We start from the raw sequence: 25,705 nt of genomic DNA, 5'->3' as shown, positions 1-25,705 counted from the left end.
CTTGGGGCCGTGGGGCCCGCACTCTGTCTGCCCTGGGTGGCCGGTCCTCGCTGGTCCGGGCCTGCTGGGGCCTGTTCCCCCTGACTGCGGGGGACTCTGGCTGGGACCCCCCTCTGCTGCCTCCTGGGTCGGTGCATGGCTGGCTCCGGGGTGGGGCGGTTGGGGTCTGCGCCTGGGGGAGGCTGCCGATGGCCCGGGTCTCGGGGGTCCTCCTGGCGTGCCTCTTGCCTTTGTGTGGGAGGGGTCACACTGGCATGATCTTCTCTGAACACGTTCCACTCTGCATGTTCTGCATGTGACACAGTCACCAAGTCGTCTGCAGTTTTATTCACTAACAGCAGCTGGTTTTCTCATTTCTGTTTGTTTCTCATTTATATTTAACTTTTTAGATTCATAGTTTAGTTACTATGATCTAAAGTTGGCTTGTATGTGTATGTATATGTGTTAATACTGGCAAGTGCGTATATGTTTGTACGTATGTATGTGTGTGTATGTGTGTGTATGTGTGTGCATAGAGGTGTGTGTGTATATGTATGTATGTGTATATGTATATGTGTACATATGTATATATATGTGTATATATATATATTATGTGTGTATACGTGTGTGTATATGTATGTGTATGTATGCGTGTGTATGTGTGTGTATATGTATGTGTGTGCCTGTATGTGTGTATGTATACATCTGTAGGTTGTTTTCTTTCTTTTTGTTTTTGGGTTATTTTTTAGGTTTTTTTTTTCTCTCCCTTTTCTCTCCCTTTATCTCTTTCCCTTTTCTTATGAGGTGTTTTTTCTCCTTTCTCTTTCTGTCTTTTGTCTGTCCTCTCTGGTCCAGCAGTACAAACTCTACAATTCAAACAACAATACAAAATAAATATAGAAATAAAATAAAAATTCAGAAAGTCAAGGGAATCGTTATATCTATAAAGCTTCCCTTGGCAGAGAAAATTTGCTCAGCAGAACATCCAGACCATCATTCTGCTGCCTAAATGCTGGACAAGACAAAAAAAAAAAAAGTGAATATAAGATGGTCTGGTATAGAGGGTGATCACTGATAGGCATGAGAGGAAGGAAGACTTGTAGGGTGACCTCACTGCAAATGCAGAAGGGATGCCAAAAATGGCTAGCAAGAATGTACACTGCTCAAAAAAAAAAAAAAGGGAACTCTTAAACAGCACAATGTTACTCCAGGTCAACCAGACTTCTGTGAAATGGAACTGTCCACTTAGGAAGCAACACTGATTGACAATCAGTTCCACCTGCTGTTGTGCAAATAGAATAGACAACAGGTAGAAATTACAGGCAACTGGCAAGACACACCCAATAAAGGAGTGGTTCTGCAGGTGGTGACCACAGACCACTTCTCAGTTCCGATGCTTTCTGCCTGATGTTTTGGTCACTTTTGAATGCTGGCGGTGCTTTCACTCTAGTGGTAGCATGAGACGGAGTCCACAACCCACACAAGTGGCTCAGGTAGTGCAGCTCATCCAGGATGGCACATCAATGCCAGCTGTGGCAAGAAGGTTTGCTGTGTCTGTCAGTGTAACGCCGGTTACTTCTGACCAACCAGTGAGTAGTGGACAAAATGTACAGAGTCAGAAGTCGAGCTTAAAAAGGTTAAGTTTTATTACAAAATGGTTAAAATTAAACTAAAAAAATAGGCATATGTCCTTCAATGTTGGCGTGCCAGAAGGCAAACTGGGGAGAGTCAATGGAGGAGGTTAGGCCTGTTATGCAGCTCCTATCCGTGCGGCAAAGCCTTGATCAGGCTAGCGAAGCTAAGTCTGTCAGCCATGAACCACTGACTCAGACCTCTGCCATTCCTCCTCCTGAGCAGAACCTGCAGGTCTCCCTCTGAGCCCTCCTGGACACAATTCACCAAGCCACAGAGAGCCAGAGGGTTGTGTGTCTGCCTCTTAAATAGGACAGTGATTTACTAGCAGATGGAAAACACCTGGTTCACCACATCCACACACAGTTCCACAGCAACCACACAAAAACAAAATGGCGATACAGTCAGCGTAGTGTCCAGAGCATGGAGGTGCTACCAGGAGACAGGCCAGTACATCAGGAGACGTGGAGGAGGCCGTGGGAGGGCAACAACCCAGCAGCAGGACCACTACCTCCTTCTTTGTGCAAGGAGGAACAAGAGGAGCACTGCCAGAGCCCTGCAGAATGAGCTCCAGCAGACCACAAATGTGCATGTGTCTGCTCCAACAGTCAGATACAGACTCCATGAGGGTGGTATGAGGGTCCGACGTCCACAGGTGGGGGTTGTGCTCACAGCCCAACACCGTTTGGCATTTAGGCCAGAGAACAAATTCTCCACTAGCGCCCTGTGCTCTTCACAGATGGAAGCAGGTTCACACTGAGCACATGTGACAGACGTGACAGACAGACATTTGGAGACGCCGTGGGGAAAATAAATATATAGATATTTAAAAAAAAAAAAAAAAAAAAAAAAAATATATATATATATATAGATATATATATACATATATATCTATATATATCTTTATATATATATATATATATAGAGAGAGAGAGAGAGATATAAAAAATATATATATATTCAATATAAAAAAAGAAATATAATATATATATATATTTTTTTTTAAAAATATCTATATATTTTATATATATATATATATATATATATATATATATATATATATATATATATATATATATATACATATATATGTATATATATATATATATATATGTATATGTATATATATATATATATATGTATTATATTTCTTTTTTTTATATTAAATATATATATATATATATTTTTTTAGATCTATATATTTAGTTTCCCCACGGCGTCTCCAGACTCTGTCACGTCTGTCACATGTATATATGTATGAATTGTCTTTTAATTGACAAACAAATTTGAACCGATTTGTCCCGATTGAACCACTACGGGACGCACTTTGTTCTGTATTTCTATAACTGTCCAGCAGCCTACACATGTCGGTCACATCAACACTCAATCTAAAAATAATTAACTAAATTAAACACAGAAAACACAGCAAAAATTTTCTTTTCATGTAGAATCTGCGCAGGTCCATTCTCCTCCCCTCTGCGCCTGTTGGAGTCACGGTTGCCTAGAGACAGACATGACTCATGAACGCACCCTTTTAAAAATGTCTGGTTCTTTACTTCCTAAAAAATAAAAAGCGCATGTTAAACAGATGTGAAGAGAATTGGCTGCAGCGTCAGTGAAGATGTTTAAAAGTCAAATTGTACTACGTGTCAGTGACTGTTCAGTCGATGACTTCACGGTGGACTGTCCGACATCTAACGACATCAGTAGAGCAGGATCATTTATTTATATGCTGTATAAGCCAATATAAATACCATATATAGCCATTAGAAACGTATTTTCAATAGATAAAAAGTTAATAAATACATGCAAATACGTATATAGCCTAGCTAAACGGAAATGTTTATTTTTATTTGCATTTCAAACATTAAAATGTTGAGAGCTTTATGTTTTTATGTTCATTTTTAAGCAATCTGTAGTAAGTGATCATTCGATAAATTAGCCTTTTTATTGGTGTTGTTAAACTGTTATGACCTGAGTTCCCTTCAAGTTATGACACAGGCAACAAAAAAGAAAAAAAAACCAGTCAAATATGTAGGAGAAAACAACGAGGAGCTGCATTTCACGTTACGACGCGGGAGTCTAGGCGTCGTCATCACCATGGTCCCACACAGTAAACATTTTATAACAAACATTTATTTCTGTTTCTTTTCTTTTTTATTAGGAAACTCGCTAAATATGCTAAAGTAGGCTACAGGAACTATTTTATGTTGGCCTCTATCATTTCTATGCCAAACAACTGTTAAGTACATTCACCTGATTAATGCGTTGCCATAGTAACGCTGGTGACGGAATGATAACAGTGACCACGGTATAGATTATATGAATATGTCATCCCATTCCTCCCCTCTTACCACATGGAGGTGAAGTGACACAAGCTTTATTATTTGTGAGGTTCAGTGTTACACACAGAAATCTTATTTAAGGTTGATTAATTACACAATAGCTAAATATTGTGCATATGGCACTTTATTATATAAAGTATTTTCCTCATATGTTAGAAGAGATCCATGTAATCACCGCTTTATGTTGCCTAATTATCAAAACTTTATATGCAACAATGTTGTACAACAAAGAATGTATTCATTGCTAACATGCCATTCACCCCTCCGGGCTGTGGTGTGCGTCCTTTATTTTAATGTATGAAATGTGGCAACCCTTCACTCCATCTACCCCGCATCTTAGTATAATTATATGCATGCACACACACATAGTTTAGAGGAACAAAGGTCAACACCTATATGACTCTCATACGCCTACGCTGTCTAGCTGCTGTGTATCAATAAACTGGTCTTGGACTGCTCTTGTTGGAGCTTGACTCCGATGTGCCTTGTTGCACAAGAGCTACCCTTGCTAGCAAGAATACAGAGCTGTCTCTGAGTCTTTGTGAAGCTGCCCCAACATTAACTATAAGAATCATGGAAAAGGAAGGTTTTCAGCTCCATCTTAAAGGTGTGGAGGGAGTCTGCCTCCCGAACCCACGGTGGGAGCTGGTTCCATAAGAGAGGAGCCTGATAGCTAAAGGCCCTTCCTCCCATAGTACTCTTTGAGACTCTGGGAACCAGTAAACCTGCAGTCTGAGAGCAAAGTGCTCGATATATGGAACTATCAGATCTTTTATGTACAATGGAGCTTGGTCATGGAGAGCTTCATATGTGAGGAGAAGAATTTTAAACTTTATCCTGGATTTAACAGGGAGCCAGTGTAGAGAGGCTAAAACTGGTGAAATATGATGTCTCCTGCTAGTCCTCATCAGAACCCTCGCTGCAGCATTTTGGATCAGCTGGAGTTTGCACGCCTTGTTCCAAAAGGCACGTGCACGAAAACATTGTGAAAATAACAAAAGACTATTTACCAAAAAGAAATAAACAAAAACCAAACAGTTTTAACACTTTCAGAAACAAAACACTGCAAACTAAACCCAGTCTACAAAAATTACCACCACCAAAAGCACACAAACTCCAGTGATCGTAAGCCAAGGGCAGACTGTGCAAAACAGTTGCCGACTAGAATTGTGACGGTCATGAACGAACCGAATCTTTTGAACGCTCATTAACATGAACGATGGGAACCGAGGTGGGAGCTGTTCTTTTCTTCCCCTCCCCCTCTCTCTCTGCTCTTCGTTGCATGCTTAAAGACTGCCGCTCCGGGTACAACAACCTCATCAATCTGTAACATTCACATGGATACATAAAACTATTGCTCAGGGAGTCGATCAGAATGGCGTTACTGACCAACAACTCAGTATTTTTACAGCACCTTTAAACTTTATTTCAAGCCTTTGCTATATAATTTTAACTCGCTACTCACTACTCACTACTCGATGGAACGCAACAGAGTCAACACTTTGCAAAATATCTCAGGAACTAAATGGGGAAAATTGCTATCACAAACACACTCTTTGGGTGATCAAGGGAAAATTCTCGCCTTTTGAGAAGCTTAAGAACTGTTAAGTCCGGTGTTTTTTCTGGGAACTTTGTACATGAATTCTGTCATGATAACTACATAATTTATTCCATTTTTGTGAATAAAAATGTGTAAATTATGTTAGCGGACCTCCATATTGAAGCTTGATGTAAACTTTGAGGATTTCCTGTTGGTCTCTCGACTAATAAGATGCTCAGATTTTTTCTTCTTTTGACAGTAAAATCCAATCAGATCAGCCAAAGATCGGCGTAAGTTGAAATAGTAATCTTGCAGAAATGAAATTTTTTTTTTTTTTTAAAGTAATACAAAAACCAGGCAGGTCCAGCAGTCCATCCCCTGGGAGTGAGAGCTGTGTGATGAAGTCCTGTCTTGTTCCAGACAGAAACTGATTCGGAGAGAAGCACAGCTGACTGTGGAAGTGAGGTGAAAAACAAATGGAAAAAATTGCCAATAGTTTTTGTTGTGTTTATGTTGGAATGTTGGGATCTTTTTCTTCTGATAGCTAAGACCTGTTAGAAACATGTTTAAAAATGAAAAACCTTCCACATTTTTGATCTGTGTCTTTTTTTAAATTAAATTCTGACATTCAATTTCCTTTTTGTTTTTTCTTTTGTTTTTATATTCATATAACTGTTTATCCATCGATGTGGCATCATTTTAAAATCCATATTATTATTGCCTAGGTTGTCCTGAAAAAAAAGATGTTCATTACTTGCCTGTGCATCAAAGGGTTGAGATTATACATGCATTGATAGACAGAGAGGTCAGACAATCAAAAAATAGCAATAAATGGTTTGGAGTTTTAAGGGTTAAAATATTGTTTTGAGTTTTTCTGGTATTAAAAACATTGTGTGGAAATTTTGCACTAAAAGCTTTTGCATGGAACTTTATTGTAGCCTGCTTTGTATATTAATGTGTTTTTATAAGATGTTGCATGAATAGAATCAGTCACATACACACAGTTAATACAAAGAGTAAATAATGATCGCAGCTCAGAGGGATATGGCAGTGGAATATTTACAATGAATCCATGACAGACTTTATAATCTTTTCCACACATGTCAAATGAAGCTATAATAAATATTTCAGAATAATTCAAACTTAGATATTGGTGGAAATTCTGAGTTCGAAAACAGCTCCAAGATACTGAATAAGCCATATGTGTTGATGATGGTTTCATCATTAAAACCAAAAATATTCATGCAGAATGCGTTCTCTGCGTCTCCTTGCTGAGTTTCATCACAGAAGACTGAACCAACTTTGAACCAAAACTGCTGCAGTGCATGACGTCAATGAATACAGGTTGAACTTTAAATTACCACGCAGAAATACAGTATTTTAGGATATCTAGCATAGATAATTCAGGGTCTGCACATTAGAGTGTGCAGACTATATATATGCTACAGAGTTTCCTTTATGGTCTGCACACTTATTCTGATTAATATCTACGTAGTCCTTGAGAACCCATTCTCCTGTCTCCTGTTGGCTAGCAACTGCGGAAGCAATAGTCTGTCTTTTCCACAGCCTTCAAGCGCTGTTCATGTGCCTGACTCTGAGAGAAAACCTGGTCTTGACCCTGCCTGTCCCCTACCACATCCTTGTTGGTATGAACCGACCACCTGTTGCTGAACCCTGCCTGATCCTGACCCTGAACCCTGCCTGATCCTGACCCGGCCTCTTGCTTGCTCCTTGGATTTCTTCAACTCTCGTGTCTTTTGGTGTGGACCCTGGGCTGTTTTTAGACCTTGTGATTCTGGATTGTGGAGATTGTTTTCCTGCTCTGAGACTGCCGATTCCCTCATCTTCTGGTGAGCATTCATTTTTTGGCCTCTCCATCATCGTCTCGCCCCTGGTTTTGGTTCACCTCTGTCTTTTGGGTTTCAGACCACCTGACGACCAGACTAAGAGAGACCACCTTCAACACCATCTTTAGTTTGGGTTCTGGCTTCTTAGACCATAACAGTATCTAATGTAAGCATTCCCATTCTTCCACGAAACACAGGAAAATGTTTAAAAAGAAAAAAAAAAAAGTCTTAAGAACATGGAATTAGAAATTTTATTTATTTTCATTTGCCTGTGGGGGGAAAGGAAAATGCGTAGCAGGGGTCCAGACAAGCTGAGTGCGCCCCATATCCAGGTAATTTCAGAGCAGTTAAATTAATTTGTTGTCATTAAGTATCAGAATCAGACATACTTCTTACATCCCAGGCAGTGAAATTTTAGTGTTTCAGCTGCAGCATCAGAGTAAGAAAGAGGAAAAATTAAAAGAAGTCAATTTAAATATGAGATTGTAATAATTCTACATATAGAAATATCCAGTTTAAAGATAGACAGATACAAACGTACACACATGGACACACACACTCACACACATTATGGAGTGGAAGAAAAGTCCATGTTAAATGACAGAATTACAGATGCACAAAACTGTCATCTCCAGACATAGCTGGGGGGTGTGAGAATTGAACATAGAGACAACATTGCTGTGTCTCGCATAGTCTGAGACGGTTAATGATTTTCTGGAGTGTTTAATATCTTCTCTATCAATATTTTACTGTTTCTATTGCGTTTTATGCCAACGAGGTTGGGCATCTACTGTGATTTGTTGCTCATAATGCATCATGTGCAGACTTTGTTAGTGAAGCTAACCTGGCGTAAATGTTACTTTCATCCCACAAAACTAGATTAAGATATTATTTTTCATTTGTCTGTGTGAACTTTCTCTTTAAACGTTCAGTTAAATAGCTAATCATTTTAATTAGCTCTTAATTTGCGGTGTGACATGTGAATTATTTTTATGTTTACTTCACAGTGACGCTTGAATGCATCTTTTTTCGCATTCATTATTTGGGGATTTAATGGATATTTTAATGAATAATATACACAATACAATCACTATCATATTTCTTTTGTTTCTATTTCATTTAACCAGATTTTTTTTTTTTACACATTACACATCACAGAGATGAGACGATCTTGCTGTGAATCATATTGTTGGGAGACTGATTCCAATTTGTCCCAGTGGTGTGTTGCAAAAGAAATGTCTGTCATATCTGAAGCCACAGTAGTGTGGAGTTGTGTTCCTCAGAGGACTGTGACCCTGAAAAAAACCTGGAAAGGATCCACCACTAAGCCTTTGCTACGTGCCAAACGAAGTGTGGGTTTGTAGGGTGGATTGGATGGGAGCTTGGCACCACTATGACGTTTGTCTGACAAATTCGCACTTCAAAGTGTACAGACCCTGAACTGGAACACAGTGGTAGAATGTGGACCCCCCCCCTCTCCAGTTTTTGGATTAGTTGCTGCCACACACACACACTAATACATGCACAGTACCATCTGGTGGTCGCAGTGTGAACGCTGGTTTTCTCCCAGCCTCTCCAGCTTACAGATCTCCACAGTCTAAGAAATGAAAAGTCTCAGAACAGATACTGATGTTTAACTTAAAACTTATTTAGTTCATTTTATTACCTGCCAGCACTGTGCAGCTGATATGTCATTACTGTGCCAACAGTGCTAAATGTGCCACTGTGCCATGCAGCTCAAACCTCATCCATGTAGCAGAGTGCACTCAGTAAACAGATTTTTTGCTAAAAGCACTTATTTGAAATGATTTTGGTTCAGGGCGGCAGCTGACTGTGATGGTTTTCGCGATGATTAGGAACAAATTATGTTCCCCTGAAAAGATGTATGTGCTTGAATGTGTGAGGTGAAAAATGCCAGCGCTGTGATTGAACTCTGCATTAGACTATGATGAAATGGCTGCAAATACTGGCACTGATGGAAGTAAGATGGCCTGTCGGAGAGCAGCACTTCCATTATTACTATTCACACTCTCATTTAACTGCACATTTTTCATTCGCCTATCTTCAAACCAACCTCCCCTTTTATCTATTTTTACTCCCAGTCTGAAGTCGATACCTCCTGCTACCAACTTTCCTGTGGGGAAAGCATTTACATTGAGCAAAGATTACAGTAATCCTCGATCAATTTTCTGATTTCTCTTAACACAAACATGTAAGCCATCGATCAGCTTTACCACATTCAGCTGCTGGATTGATCAGGGTCTGTATCAGATGGAGGTTAGTGCAGAGCAGCACAGAATACAAATGAATCTACAATTTTAAGGCATAGAAAGGAGGAGGATGGGACCTTGGATGGGGACATGGAAGGTCTTGTGTAATTATGTAATCCTAATTAACAAAAAGGGGTCACTGGCACTTATTCGAGCAGAAAAGATATGCGTGAGCATTAAAACCTCGGGCCACTGGACACTAAATCCCCACTGGGATAACGATGCAATACATGGAGTGCATAAATATCACACTCATTTCCTCAGAGCCAGTTTGATTACTGGCCATAACATTTTAATAGTGTAAATTAGAATAACAATGAACTCTCAGACTGTAAAATAACAATACATTACTGCAGCAGCAATCAGTCTGCAGCCTTCATCCATTCTCATGTTAAGTCATTTTAATTTAATCCCAATTCCTCATTAAATATATAAATTAGAGGTTCATGAACCTGCAGCAGGTTATACAGACTGGCTGAACGACACCTGATAGGACTGGTGTATTTTTCTATATTACAACATATTATTGTACAATCATTACTATTCTGTAGTGTATTATTATGGTGCAGATTCATTTCTATATATTTATGCAAAGGATGAAACATAAATCTATTTGAAAATGCCATACATGACTAGTCAGTCTCATCTTTCTTTGGTCATTGTATTATTTGGGTGATGTCATAGACCAATGAGTGGATAACATTATACCACATTTTCATCTCAAGGAATTCCACGTAGAATAAAAAGGCTGGTCTGCATCTCAGTTTATGGATATCATCTCAGTCACTTTCTTACTCCACCAACTTGACGTCTATCAAATATCCCATTTCTAGTCTACACCCCAGGTTCACCCACAGACCATTAGTCATACGAGATCCATGGCTGAAAAATGACCCCAATAAGAGAGGTTTATTAGCTGATTTCCACCCATACTGTGATTTTCAGCAGCCCTGTGATGGACTAGCAGAATGTCCAGGGTGTACCCTGCCTCTCGCCCAGTAATTGCTGGGATAGGCTCCAACTTCCCGTGACCCTTAGACAAAGCAGTTTGGAAAATGAATGAATGAATGTGCTTTCCAGCCTGTGTTCTCATCCTGCATTCCTTTTATATGGATGCACTTATAGATTCTTATATTCATTTATAATAAATCAATATTCAATGTAATGTGATGAAAATTCCAAAGATCTCCCATCTTTTCCTGTTTTCATCTTCCAATCTTTTCCAAAACATTTTGGAAACCCGGATGGCTACTCCCCGGTGGAGGGTCATCTTGCCCCAGCAGTGTCAAAACAAGGTAGATAGGTATGCTTTCCCACACGAACATGGTTATACAACCGAATTCAGCGGCATGAGAAAACCAGCGGCTGCCACTTCCCAGTGTGTCACTAAGCCCAAACATAAAACAAGGTGCATAAGCACACGAACACGGTTAAAATACAAGCAGCAGAATTCAGGGTCGAGTCAGGACACCAGTATTTCTAAGCATTTTCTTTACACATCCAATATGAAGGGTTAATAGATGAAAAACTCCATGATCAGTCTCATTAGAACGGAGTCCAACAATCAGGTTAAAGGTTTAGATGAAGTTCTCACACAAATCAGAAGAACTGCAGCTGATTGGAAAGTCATTGGTTCATCAGTAGGAGCAGTCAGAGGGATGCTGTAAATCACTGATGTTTCTTACAGAGGCGAAAAACTGACATTGAGCTTTGCTTTTAATTAAATTATTTTTATTCATTTATTTACTTTTATGATTACTTTACCCATTTATTTAATCTTTTATCTAAACATAGCCTATTTAGTAGCTTTTAGAAAGTCAACTCCAGCAGAATAACCTGAGGGATGTGTGGTCTGGAATGAAGAAGATCATTGGCTTCAAGTTAAAGGGGGACCAGCCTGATGGAGGTCTGGACAGAGCTAATGAGCTGAACATATTCTTCAACAGGTTCAGTTCACCCCCTACCTCCAGCCCAACAGACCACACACCCTCCATAAGCCCACTGCTTTCCTGTCACGCCTCCAATCTGTCACCCTGCAGCTCAGTCATGGACCAGAACACAGCTTCATCTCCCTCCACATCAGGACATCCTGAGACCTCCACCTTGTTTGTCTCCTGCAATCAGGTTAAGAAGCAACTTGAGAAACTGAACCAGAACAAGGCTGCAGGTCCAGATGGTGTCAGTCCCAGAGTTCTCAAGACCTGCTCAAAACAACTATGTCCGATTCTCCAGCACCTTTTCAACACCAGTCTGAGACAAAATAGAGTCCCAGTGCTGTGGAAAACCTCCTGCCTTGTTCCAGTGTCTAAAAAAACACAACCAGCTGAACCAAGTGACTACAGACCAGTTGCCCTGACATCTCACATCATGAAAGTCCTGGAGAGACTCTTACTGGCTCACATCAACAAGCAAGTAAACACCTTTCAGGACCCATTCCAGTTTGCATATCGTAATGGACTTGGGGTTGAAGATGCCATCATATACCTGCTCCAGAGAGCACACGCTCATCTGGACCATTCAGGCAGCACTCTGAGGGTCATGTTCTTTCATTTCTCAAGTGCTTTTAATACCATTCAGCCTGCTTTGTTATGTGAGAAGCTCCATAAATTCCAGGTGGATACCTCCACAACCACCTGGATCTATGACTACCTCACAAACAGACCCCAGTTTGTGAGACTGAAAGGTTGTGTGTCTGAGATGGAGGTCAGCAGCACTGGTGCACCACAAGGAACTGTACTCTGGCCATTCCTCTTCACTCTGTACACCTCAGACTTCCAGTACAATTCTGAGTCCTGTCATCTGCAGAAATACTCTGATGACTCTGCAGTTGTGGGGTGTATCAGGGATGGACAAGAAGCAGAGTACAGAGAACTGGTCAGTCAGTTTGTTAAATGGTGCGGTGACAATCATCTCATATTAAATAGCAGCAAAACAAAAGAGATGATTGTTGACTTCAGGAGGAAGAAGAATAAACAAAGCACTGTTTCCATCCTGGGAGAGGAGGTGGAGGTGGTGGAGGAATATAAGTATCTTGGAGTTCAGCTGGACAACAAACTGGACTGGAAATGCAACACTGACTACATCTACAAGAAAGGTCAGAGCAGACTGTACTTCTTAAGGAAGCTGAGATGGTTTAACGTCTGCACCAAGATGTTGCATATCTTCTATAAGTCTGTTGTGGAGAGTGCAGTCAGCTTTGCAGCATCTGCTGGGGTAGTAGCATCAGAACCAGAGACTTGAAGAGAATCAACAAACTGATCCAGAAAGCTGCTTCTGTGCTTGGAGTAACTCTGGAGCCACTGGAGCTGATTGTCCAAAGAAGAATGCTGCACAAGCTGATGAAGATGATGGAAGATTCTTCACACCCTCTCCACAACACAGTGATGAAACAACAAAGTGTGTTCAGTGAGAGGCTTCTTCAGGTCCGATGCAAGACTGAAAGATACAGAAGATCATTCCTGCCAGCAGCCATCAGCCTCCGGAACAAGACCTCCTCTGTTTAATTATTATCTACTACAATATTGAATTTCCTTTTGGGGATTAATATTACATGTTATATTATATATAATATAAAGTATTTTTCATGTTATTTCATTTCAATGTGCACATAGGGTATTCTCAGTGCTGTTTAAATAACTACTAGTATATGTACTGTGTACATGTGGATGTAATTGACCCCGAAATGAATAACAGTATCCGTTCCTGTTTCATGGGCTAATTCTACAATGGCTTTGTTTTGGGTAATGCTACCAAGCCATTCACAATTTAACGCTTGCTCAGTTTAGTTAGATAATAGTGATATCAGCCATATCTATGTTTGAATGAGAAAGTTTTTAACAACTTTGCGAACTTGTCTTAATTGCTAGCTAGGGTTGCCACCTGTCCCATAAAATACTAAATCATCCTTTAATTGACAGACAAATTTTGCGTCCCGTACTGAAACAATATGGTTCCAAAAGCCTAAACATGTTGGTCACACATCAACACATATTCTAAAAATATTTAACAAAATAAAACAGAAATGTTGGCAAAAATGTCTTTTAGACAATTTGCGCAGGCCCCGCCCCCTCCCCTCTTTGCAAGTCCCAGCCCCTGCCCCTCTGCGCCTGTGTTAGACAGTCACGGTTGCAGATGGAGCACTGCTTCCCCCTCCTGAGCCGCCGGATGGTGGACCAGAATCATCTCGAAGCCGTCCGGAAGTCTTTCTCCATGGCCTCGCCGAACTCCTCCCATGCCCGAGTTTTTGCCTCGGCAACAGCCGAAGCCGCATGCCGCTTAGCCCGCCGGTACCCATCAGCTGCCTCCAGAGTCCCACAGGCCAAGAAGGCTCGATAGGACTCCTTCTTCAGCTTGACGGCATCCCTCACTGCTGGTGTCCACCAACGAGTCCTGGGATTACCGCCACGACAGGCACCAACTACCTTACAGCCACAGCTCCGGCCGGCCGCCTCAGCAATAGAGGCACGGAACACAGCCCATTCTTACTCAATGTCACCCGCCTCACTCGGGACATGGTTGAAGCTCTGTTGAAGGTGGGACTTGAAGCATGCTCTGACAGGGGACTCAGCCAGACGTTCCCAGCAGACTCTCACAACACGTTTGGGCCTGCCAGCTCTGACCGGCTTCCTCCCCCACCATCTGAGCTAATTCACCACCAGGTGGTGATCAGTTGACAGCTCCACCCCTCTCTTCACCCGAGTGTCCAAGGCATGTGGCCGCAGGTCCAACGATACGACTACAAAATCAATCATCGAACTGCGGCCCAGGGAATCCTGATGCCAGGTGTACATATGGACAATCCATGATGAGCACAGAAGTCCAATAACAAAACACCATTTGGGTTCAGAGGGGGGGGACCATGCCTCCCAATGACTCCCCTCCAGGTCTCACTGTCATTGCCCACGTGAGCATTGAAGTCCCCCAGCAGAACAATGGAGTCCCTAGAAGCAGCACCCTCCAGCACTCCCTAGAAGGACTCCAGAAAGGGTGGGTACTCTGAACTGCTGTTCGGCGCATAAGCACAGACAACAGTCAGGACCCGTCCCCCCAACCGAAGGCCGAGGGAAACTACCCTTTCATCCACTGGGGTAAACCCCAACGTGCAGGCACCAAGCTGGGGGCCGATGAGAATGCCCACACCTGCTCGGCACCTCTCACCATGAGCAACTCCAGAGTGGAAGAAAGTCCAGGCCCTCTCGAGGGTACTGGTTCCAGAGCCCAAGCCATGCGTCGAGGTGAGTCCAACTACATCTAGCTGGAACCGCTCAACCTCGCGAACAAGCTCAGGCTCCTTCCCACCAGAGAGGTGACATTCCACGTCCCGAGAGCCAGCTTCTGCAGCCGGGGATTGGACCGCCAGGATCCCCGCCCCCTGCTGCCTCCCAGCTCACACTGCACTTGACCTCTACGGCTCCTCCCGCAGATGGTGAGCCCACGGGCCCATGTAACCCTTTTGGGCTGAGCCCGACCAGGCCCCATGGGCGAAGGCCCGGCCACCAGACGGTCGCTCTCATACCCCACCTCCAGGCCTGGCTCCAGAGGGGGATCCTGGTAACCCACATCCAGGCAAGGGAACATTTATGCCCTGGTTTGTCGTCATCGTAGGGGTCGATGAGCTGCGCTTGGTCTGGTCCCGCCCCTAGACACCGGTTTGCCATGGGTGACCCTACCAGGGGCATAAAGCCCCCCGACAGCATAGCTGCTAGGACCTTCGGGACGCGCACCCCCCCCCCCCCCCCCCCCCCAAACCCAAATGGTCTTTTGTTATTGGACTTCTGTGCTTGTCATGGACTGTCCATAGTGAACACCATGTTTGAACATAACAGTGTCCATATGTACACCTGGCATCAGGACTTCCTGGGCCGCAGTTCGATGATCGATTTTGTAGTTGCGTCATCGGACCTGCCACATGCCTTGGACACTTGGGTGAATAAGGGGGCGGAGCTGTCAACTGATCAACTGGTAGTGAGTTGGCTCAGATGGTGGGGAAGGAAGCGATTCGTGGCCAAGTGTGAAGCGGCTGGGATGAGAATCAGCACCTCCAAATCTGAGACCATGGTCCTCAGCCAGAAAAAGGTGGGTTGCCCCCTCCAGCTGTGGAGTCAGGTCCTGCCTCAAGTGGAGGAGTTAAAATATCTCAAGGTCTTGTTCACAAGTGAGGGAAGGATGGAGGGTGAGATTGACAGACGGATCGGTGCGGCGTCTGCAGTAATGCGGGCTCTGCGCCGGTCTGTCGTGTTGAAGAAGGAGCTGAGCCAGAAGGCGAAGCTCTCGATTTACCAGTCAATCTACATTCCTACCCTCACCTATGGTCATGAGCTGTGGGTCGTGACCGAAAGAACAAGATCTCGTATACAGATGGCTGAAATGAGTTTCCTCTGCAGGGTGGCCGGGCTCTCCCTTAGAGATAGGGTGAGGAGCTTGGTCATCTGGGAGGAGATCAGAGTAGAGCCGCTACTCCTCCGCATCGAGAGGAACCAGTTGAGGTGGCTCGGGCATCTGGTCAGGATGCCTCCTGGGCGCCTCCCTGGTGAGGTGTTCCAGGCACGTCCCTCTGGGAGGAGACCCTGGGGAAGACCCAGGACACGCTAGAGGGATTATATCCCTCAGCTGACCTGGGAATGCCTCGGGACCCCCCCGCAGATTTGGCAAATGTGGCTGGGGAGAGGGAAGCCTGGGCTTCCCTGCGTAGACTGCTTCCTCTGCAACCCGACCCTGGATAAGTGGCAGAAGATGGATGGATGGATGAATGGATGGTATAAATTATATGCATTCATCCCACTCCTCCCCTCCTCCTCTGCAACTGAAGTGACACAGGTGTTATTTATTGTAAAGTTCAGTGTTGCACCTTCTACACACAAAAATCTTCTTTAAGGTTAATTAATTACAAATAGCAAAGTTTTTTGCATGTGGTACGTTATTATATAGATTTCCTCATATCCTCCTGAGACTCAGCAATGCATTTTTGTGCACTGTAGTCCACATTTATTTTCTGTTCATCTCTTTAATTTTTTCTTCCTTAAAGGATGTTGTCCAGCAGATTAAGCCATCTGGTTCCCCTCTTGATGTTGTTTATCCCCATCTTTTCAAGAAGATTTTTCCCACCATAGGTCAGATGGTCCGTGCCATTATCAACACCAGCATAGCAACTGGTGTCATCCCCTCATCTTTTAAACGTGCAGTTGTACAACCCCTACTCAAAAAACCTGGTCTGGACTGCACCGTACTGGCTAATTTCAGGCCCATCTCTAAGCTGTCTTTTGTTTAAAAAATCTTGGAGAAAGTAGTTTACTTGCATTGAAGATCATTCATGGACCACTACGACATTGCAGAGGTCTTCTAGTTTGGCTTTAGACCCCTGCGCAGCACAGAATCAGTCTTATTGAGGGTTGTTAATGATATTCTTCTGGCTACTGATGCTTGAGATTATGTGGTCATAGCTGCTTTTGACACAGTAGACCACAGGATCCTCTTGCATCGGCTCCAGAACCTGGTAGGGATTCAGGGTACGGCATTAGACTGGTTCAGGTCATACTTGGTGGGTAGAACCATGTGTTTGAGCATTGGTGGCTTTGAATCTGTAACTGCTCCGGTGTCCTACAGGGTTCTACAAGGATCAGTTTTAGGGCCTCTCCTGTTTTCACTGTATTTGTTACCATTAAGGTTCATCCTGTGACAACATGGTGTCTCTTTCCACCTATATGCTGATGAAAGCCAGATATATTTACCGCTTAAGAAGAAGGATGTCTTCTTACTCACACCGCTTCTTTCATGCCTCCATGACATCAAGGACTGGATGGCATTGAGCTTCTTAAGTCTTAATGAGAATAAGACAGAAGTTGTGGTGTTTGGGCCAAATGGCTCTAGTGCCCTCTCCCCAGTTGATCTGGGTCCCTTGTCCAGCTTTTTAAAACCTGCCATTACTGATCTGGGTTTTAAATTGGACAGTGATTTTAAACAGGATAGGCAAATAAAATCAGTGGTAAAGTCAAGCTTTTTTAACCTTTGTCAACTCGTAAAGATAAAGTCATTTATAACCGCTCCACATTTTGAGACAGTAATTCATGCCTTCATTACTTCACGGCTGGATTACTGTAATGCACTTTATCTGGGGGTCGGCCAGTCATCTCTCTCTCGTCTCCAACTGGTCCAAAATGCCGCCGTTCGCTCTTGGTTGGAGCACATAAGAGGGAACACTATTTTAGTATCACTTCACTGGCTCCCTGTACATTTTAGAGTTCATTTTAAAGTTTTTTTTATTTGTTTTCAAGTCCCTACATGGTCTGGCCCCTCCATACCTCTCTGAGCTGCTCACCCCATACTTGCCAGGCGCCTGGGGCCTCAGATCAGCTGATCAGCTCCTCCTGGGGGTACCGAGATCTAGACGGAAGCTCAGAGGGGACAGAGCATTTGCAGTTGCTGCTCCAAAACTGTGGAATTCTCTGCCGCTACAAATTAGAGAATGCAAATCACTGTCAACTTTTAAAACGCGCCTGAAGACCTATTTTTATGATCTGGCATTTTATCCAGTTTGAGACTCTGCTTTTCTATTCTCTTTTATGTACTGCTTTATTGTTTTTTTTTTTTTTAAATGTTTTAATTTCTTTTACTTCTGATTATTTTTATTGTTTTATCTTTTATTCCCTTAACTTCTATTGTTATAATCTCACTGTATGTCTTTACTGTTCAGTACTTTGTTGCAGCTGGCACTGTGTGAAAGTGCTATAAAAATAAAGTTGAGTTGAGTTGATTTGAGTTCATTTCATACATACCACTGTGCTAAGTCCTAATGTTTCTTAAAGAGGGTAACCGTAGCTAACATGACATTACATGAGTAAGGGTGTGGTAATGCCAACTGTCTTTTTTCTGTCTTTCAAAAATGGCTAGCATCTCAACAGGCACATTTTATGGCAGAAAGAAAGGTAAACATAAAATTGATATTTGAAATGTCTTTTAACGTGTTATTGTGATTAATTTGAAAAAATTAACATCCAATAGGTCATTTGAGTAAGTTTTCAGTGAAAAACATATAGTTTAATAGGGAAAATTACTTATTTATCAACGTATACTGTAGTACACATCATGACTTTGTTCTTCTATTTATTTAACTTGTTAGTACTGGACAGGACACAAACAGAAACAGAAAGAATTCTGAAGAGAATTGTTGAGGGTGATTCAGACTTGGATCTGTCAGAAGATAAAAATCCATTGATTGAGAGAGGAGAAGGTGAGAACTCTGATGAAGAACCAGACGAAGAGGACCAAGATGCTGAGCCAGATGTGAAGACACAGGGCCAGCTAAAGCGTGCCGTCGTCCAATCTGGGCCAAAACGGACATGTAGGCATTTGGAATTTTTTATTTTGAGCAAAATAAGTATAACTCATAGAAATATGCACCAGTTAATTTATTTAGCTCATATTTCTTGATAAACAGTAGTACTGTAAATTACATCTTACCTATGTCAGAAAAAAATATATTCAATATAATTACTTGACTTAGGTGTGTTTTTATAAATAATTTTTCAAACTTCTAGGTTCAAGCCTGTGTTTTCTGCATTTCAGAAAATGATATCCCAATGACTCGTTGTGATTGGAGTCGACAGCAATATTTCCAGCAATACATAGAGAAAAAAAATTATCCAAGACCTGTCCTTCACTAACCAGGTACAGGACTCAGGGTCTAGTTTAAATACAACACCAGAAGAGATCAGCACCTTCTACGGTATCTCCATGTATATGGCATGCCTTGGTTATCCAAAAATAAGGATGTATTGGGCTACCAAAACCAGAGTCCCAGTTATAGCTGATTCCATGACACATGATCGTTTATATAGGATCAGGCCATCTTTAAAAGTGGTCAATGATATGGATGTGCCAGAAGAAGAAATGAAAAAAGATTCCCTCTGGAAAGTCAGACCAGTTCTGAAGAGAGTTCTCCCAGGTTGCCTTGACCTACCTAGGCCTAAAAAGGTCTGTATTGATGAGCAGATGGTTCCATTTACCGGCCGTTGTCCCGTTTGTCGGTTTGTATCTTGGAAACCAAATCCAACAGGATTTAAAGGTGTTCATTATTGGAAGCCCAGGCAGTGTTCTTTCCCTAGTAGGTTTCAAAATCCCGGCTTAGTCCGGGATTTTGAGACCTACTAGGGAAAGAACACCTTTTACTCAAATCAAACAGATGGGAATTGGTGGAAATGCAGTCCTGTGTTTGACTGAGACTATTTTATGGTATTTTAGTACCATCAGTCTTCTTGATGCTCTTCAAGAAAGAGGCCTGCTTGCTACTGGAAAAATTCAAAAGACTCGAATTCCAAAAGAGTGCCACTTCACTGCTGACAATATTCTGAGCGAAAAAACCAAGTGGGTCATCAGAAATGATTGTACATAAACCTGATGAAATAGCAATAACCAAGTCGATGATCAAAGAAAAAAAAGCATAACCAAGTCCCAAGGCCTGCAGTGGTTGCAGAATATCAGTTGATATTGCCAGATCAGTTGGGTTGCCAGACTAAGAAGTGGACTGTCAGTACCATTCTTCTCTTCATTGATTTGGCCATCACCAACTTGTGGCTTCAGTATAGACAAGACAGCCAGGCCTTGCAATGAGCTGCAAAAAGCCCCTTCCAGTACTTGGAGTTCAAACTCCTCTTAGGTGATGAACTGATTACCCAGGGTAAAAAATGTCAACAAGACCTAAATGATTCAAGCGATGACGAGTTCTCACCAGAAATAAAGAAAAGGAAGCCACAACCAGATGAGATGATCAGAAAATATGGTGCAGTACGCATGCCTGAAATGGTTCTGAGTCCAAGGCCTTTCAGTTGCCGAATGTCTGGGTGCAAAACCTATGTGAGATGCATGAAGTGCCAAATGTTCCTTTGTGTCTCCAAAAAATCCCATTGATTTCTCAACTATCATAAATAATGATCTTTTGTGATACAGAAAAACCTGGTGACATTAGTTGTTCCAAGACCAGTGGCCCATGGCTATTGAAAATTCAGTTTTTTCAGTTTTCTATTGTTTTCAGTTCAGACATCTCTCTCTTTTATATAAAGTTCTTGTGTAAAAATGTTAAAGGGACTCCGGCTAGTAGGAAAACTTTATCTTATAAAATAAACATTAGGTTCAATTGTAAAATCTTTATCTTTACCACATACAACATTGTTTAATTTTTAGATATTTCAAAGTCTTAATTTTATTTGTACGCCTCCAATGTTGTTGTTGAACGAGTTGTCAATGAGAACAGCAATGCTGAAAACGCTCAAGATGCTGTTGAAAATGAGGACAATTGGGCAAATGAACAGAGGACAGTCGGACAAAACAACTGGTGTTCGTGCAGTTGTTGCTTTCCAATGCTAACTCAGAAAGAGAGCGTTTGCTGCAAAGAGCTGCACTTTCTGTCCACAGCTGTTCGTGGTAAGTATCCAAACCAACTTTTTTTTAAATTCAAAGTGTTGAACAACATAATATGAAATAAACAAAGTAATATTTCGCAATGTTGATTTGAATGGATTGTATCAACAGATACACCCTGCATAACGGCACACCAAAACTTCGCTGCAGTTTGCCTCAATGCAGATGTTTTGTGGGTTGCCTTAGTCAGCCTCCATGATCGGGAGAGTGCCGGTCTATCAAATCATAACCAAATCACCAATCGGCAAGTCTAAAAAAATACCAGTTAACAATTGACAGTTGACAATAACAATATGAGTTTAGAAGTATTTCACACTTTTATGATTCATGACTACAGGCAAAATTAGTATATCAAAACAGTGAAATGTGAATTATTTAAACTGAAACCTACCTCTGTGATTTGTTTTGTGTAACTACTCTTAGATCAAATAACTGACTTGTGCTCGCACAACATAACAGTACAGTATTTCTGCCTTTAGGTCTTACAGATACGGCTCATATCGTCAGTTTACATGGTGGATGCATGGCTGGGAAGAAGAATTCACAGAGTTATTCCATCCTGTGCAGTGAATCAGATATGACTCGTCCATCCTGAGCCAAGTGGGATTTACTCAGGATTTTCAGATGTTGATATTGAAGTTGGAGAGGTGGATGAGACATGGGGAAATTTTTAAGTGTGTTTGAAGTGTCACATACATGTTTATTTGGACATTTTAGTGGGACCCTAGTCAACCATGTCATACAGAAATGTTACAATTTCATGAAAAGGTATTGCACAAAATAAAAGTATTAAAAATATTCTATTTTCTTTATTAGAAGTAAACATCAGATTTCACACAAAGTCCCTTTCAGATGTAGAAAGTGATTCAACCCTAAATGTCATTGTATCATGCTGAACTCATGTAAACTCAGAGAAAAGTAGGATCTTCTGAACCAGGGATCACCTTAATATACTCATCAACAAATGCTTTTTTTCTTCTTTTACATCTGCCCGTTTAAAAAAATCATACTGTACAAATTCTGTTCACTTCAAAGCAGAACCAAACTCAAATGAAATGGTTCTGCAACAGCTTGTCAAGTTTTGCACAAGATGACTTACTAATTTGGACAAGGTGTGGTGCAACATGGATGGTTGGAGCCTATCCAGTAAGGGTTGGATAGGCTCCAACCCTTACTTGGACTAAATGGTTAGGATAATGAATAATATAATAGTATTATGATTTCAGTTGTCACTGTTTGCCAACATTATGTCAATTTGCGGACAATGAAGAGAAAACCCTCCAAGGATATTGTGTCATACTTTGCTAGGAGACGAAGTTTCAGGAGATCAGCACAGACACTGTGACTACAGCTGGTAACTTAAATCAAGCCAATTCCCTGACTTCTAAGGACATCAGTTGTACTACATTTATTTATCAGATCAATATCACAGAGTTTATAAAATCCTAGACCCTTTTTTGGAGTGTAATATTAACAGCTTTTGTGTTTCTTCCATAATTGTTAATTGTTTATTACTTCAGCTTTATCTATAGTTTAATGTTGAGTGTGATGCCATGTTGACAAGAACTTCTCATGTTAAATATAATTCTTGCCTGTATCCATTCAACAAGGGCTCTGAGTGCTGTTGCTGAGAAAAAGTTTAAATATGTCCTGATGTTTTAATCTGGGGGCTGTAGTAATTCTCAGAAGATAAACTGTCTTATTCTAACAGCAGGCTCTGTTCTTTTCAAATGATGATCAATCAAGTCATTGATTTATTTACACTTATCTTTTACAGTAGAGGGTTCAGAGTCTGAGGATTAAGAACACCTAGGCCTTCAACTTCTTATGAACCTGCCCATGGTCTACCAGGTTAGGATGGAGTGTTAATGGTGAAATTAAATGTTGCATATTTCCCCCCTCTTTCTTTCTCTCCTATCTTTATGCAATTCCGATCCCCCTCAAAGCATTAAATGGCTGATATAATTAAATTTCATTCTTTTGTATCCCTCCTACATGAACGGGATCAGAGCAGCTGGATACTGACCAGCCCCGGCCTCCAGGTGGTGGACCTGTTCATGGACCAGCAGGTGAGGATGATGATGTTGTCCTGATGGTAGAATTGATGTTTAGTAGTTTATTTCTGGAAGAAGGTCCCGTCATATTTTTACCCAGACTGCTTTTCTCTGTCATTCCAGACATATCCCAGTCACAGGCAGATCGCCCAAAACAGCCACACCTTAACTTTTACCCCAGGACCTTTTTATAATGACATAAGTGGTTGGAGTACTCACAACTTAGAAACTCTTATCAAACTCTTCTAGTAGTGCTATGTAGTACATAACACAAGTACTATGTTTGTTTCCATGTCAATAAACATTTTTTTTTGCTACTTTCCATGTTTACTGCTTGTCCATGCAGATCCATGAGTATGTTAGTTTTTGCCTTCTCTGCATTTTGTAAAAAGTGCAACTTGTTAATAAATACACATTTTAATGGAGAGAAGAGTCGATGTGTTGATGGCCATTAAGGTTGTTTAACTAGGTCAAAGCTGTAGTTGCCAAATACATTAAAAGAAATAAGTCCGGCCTAATGCTCAGATATGCTCAAAATGTCCCACCGAGTACATTTGCCGGGAAATTGTCTGTTTTGGAAACACATTTTAATTACTTTTGCAATTTCAGACGCCTTAGTCTAAATGAAATTTTGAGGACCTTTGAAGTTAAATTTCAGTTTTTGGCTTTTTATAATGAGGAGCAAAGTATTTGCACCAGATAAATGCATTTTAATCTATAATGTTCCAATTTTTCTCCTAGGGGTGCAAGCCCCCAGACCCTCCTAGCTAAATTTGTTCCCTCACCTATGTCACCAATGCTGTAATACTGGATCAAGTCTTGTCTAATGGCAGATAATTTCATTTGTTTTTTTTTAAATAAACACATTTGATCGGTAGGCTCTTCTTTGTCATAAGCTCAAACTGGCCAGATTTAGTTTTTGCTCACATACAACATCGGCTTTTGTAGTTATGCATCATATACTCAATAACTCTTGGCCACCCACACGTTTTCCCTGGCCACCCTACGGCCACCTTTAAAAAAAACTTTTGCGGGCATCACTGGAAAAGTCCATTCCCGGTCAAGTTTGAAGCAGAAGAGAGGAAGTGGGTGGAGCATAACTCAAATTATAACCATTTCATTCTTTCTTTTCATGACCGAAATATGCAAATCTTGCATTCAGACCGTTTATACCAGCGCTGTTGGATTAGGTTATGTTAAGAGATGTAGTGTGATTATAACATGAGATGGTATGATGATTTCCTTTTATGTCAGTGTAGGAACAAATAAGTTGTACTTTTTCCAGCCTCTTTTTGGACTTGTCAGCTGAGTACATGTGTATTGTTAGATGTCTATATGTATGAAGGTATGCATGTAAGTATGTATATGTTCATATGTAGGTATGTGTATGTAAATGTAGGCATGTATATGATTGTATAAGTATTTTGACCTGTCCGAAATAAATCTATAAACTTTGAAAAACTGGATTTAAATTAAATAATGTGGCCTTAGTGGGGCAAATATGTGATTAAAATATGATTAGTGGAGATGAATCCATAACAGGCTTGTTATTGATTAACTATGGGTTGTAGTTAAAGAGATTATTTTTAAAATCAAGTCCCACCCCGAATAAATTTATTTATAATTCAGCTAGCATTAGTGTTACTGCAGATGTTGAAAGCTGTTTAAAATGGGTGTTGATACTTAATTTTATTATTTGAAACTGAATCATGCTTTTGTCTTTCTCAGGGTAAAAAAACTTGATTAAAATATTTCATGTTAATTTGGTACTTTCCTCCTCTGTCTGGTTTGAAGACAGTATCTTCTTTGTGGACAGCAGAACTGGTGAAGCAGTGATGATCAGGGGCTTGTTGTGCTTCTTTTCCAGGTTTATAAGCAGAGCAACAGGAGCATGCTGGCGGGAAGCAGTGCTGACTGAATGGGGTCATAATGAAAGGCCACAGGTAGCTGCTCACGGCAAGTCGGCTGAATAACACACAGCAGCACTCCAAACTCAGAGGGGAAGGACTCACGGGACTCAAGAATCTGCCTGCATGCCTGCAGATCCAACTCGCTGCACAGAAAAAAAGCAAAAAGCTCATCAGTGTTGTTGGATTTCAACAAATATATGCAATCAAATATGATTCTCATATTCCGTGTCCTCAGCTTGGTACAGGCTTTCATGCAGTCAGCTGGATAGCTAAGACGTAGACATGGAAAAAACACAGCTTCTCCTATGATGAGCACCTTCATGCTCTGAGTCTGTCAGAAGTCATCTACATGTATTCATGTTCTTGTTGGTCTGAATTACATTTTAAATGATTTTTACAAACTGTGCAGAAAGATGAAATCTTGTGGTAAAGAATAAAAGTATCTGGCAATCCTGGAACTTCAAACTCTGGTCCTCACATTTGCAACCTGTCCTGCAGGTTTTGAATGTGTCCCTACTCCAGCAGACCTGATTCAGATCAAATTGACCTCTGCAAAGATCAGCTTCATTCATTATGCACAAGTCTTTAAATGAGAATATGTGAAGAAGGGAAAACTAGACCAGGAGCGTCCAAAGTCGGTCTTCAAGGGCATCCATCCTTCAGGTTTTCAGTATCCCTGTTTCAACACACCTGAATCAAATAAAATGGTTTCAACA

This window comes from Telmatherina bonti (genome assembly GCF_933228915.1).
Source record: "Telmatherina bonti genome assembly, chromosome: 1".
In the NCBI taxonomy this organism is placed as follows: Eukaryota; Metazoa; Chordata; class Actinopteri; order Atheriniformes; family Telmatherinidae; genus Telmatherina; species Telmatherina bonti.
Note: the sequence above shows the minus strand (reverse complement) of the source record.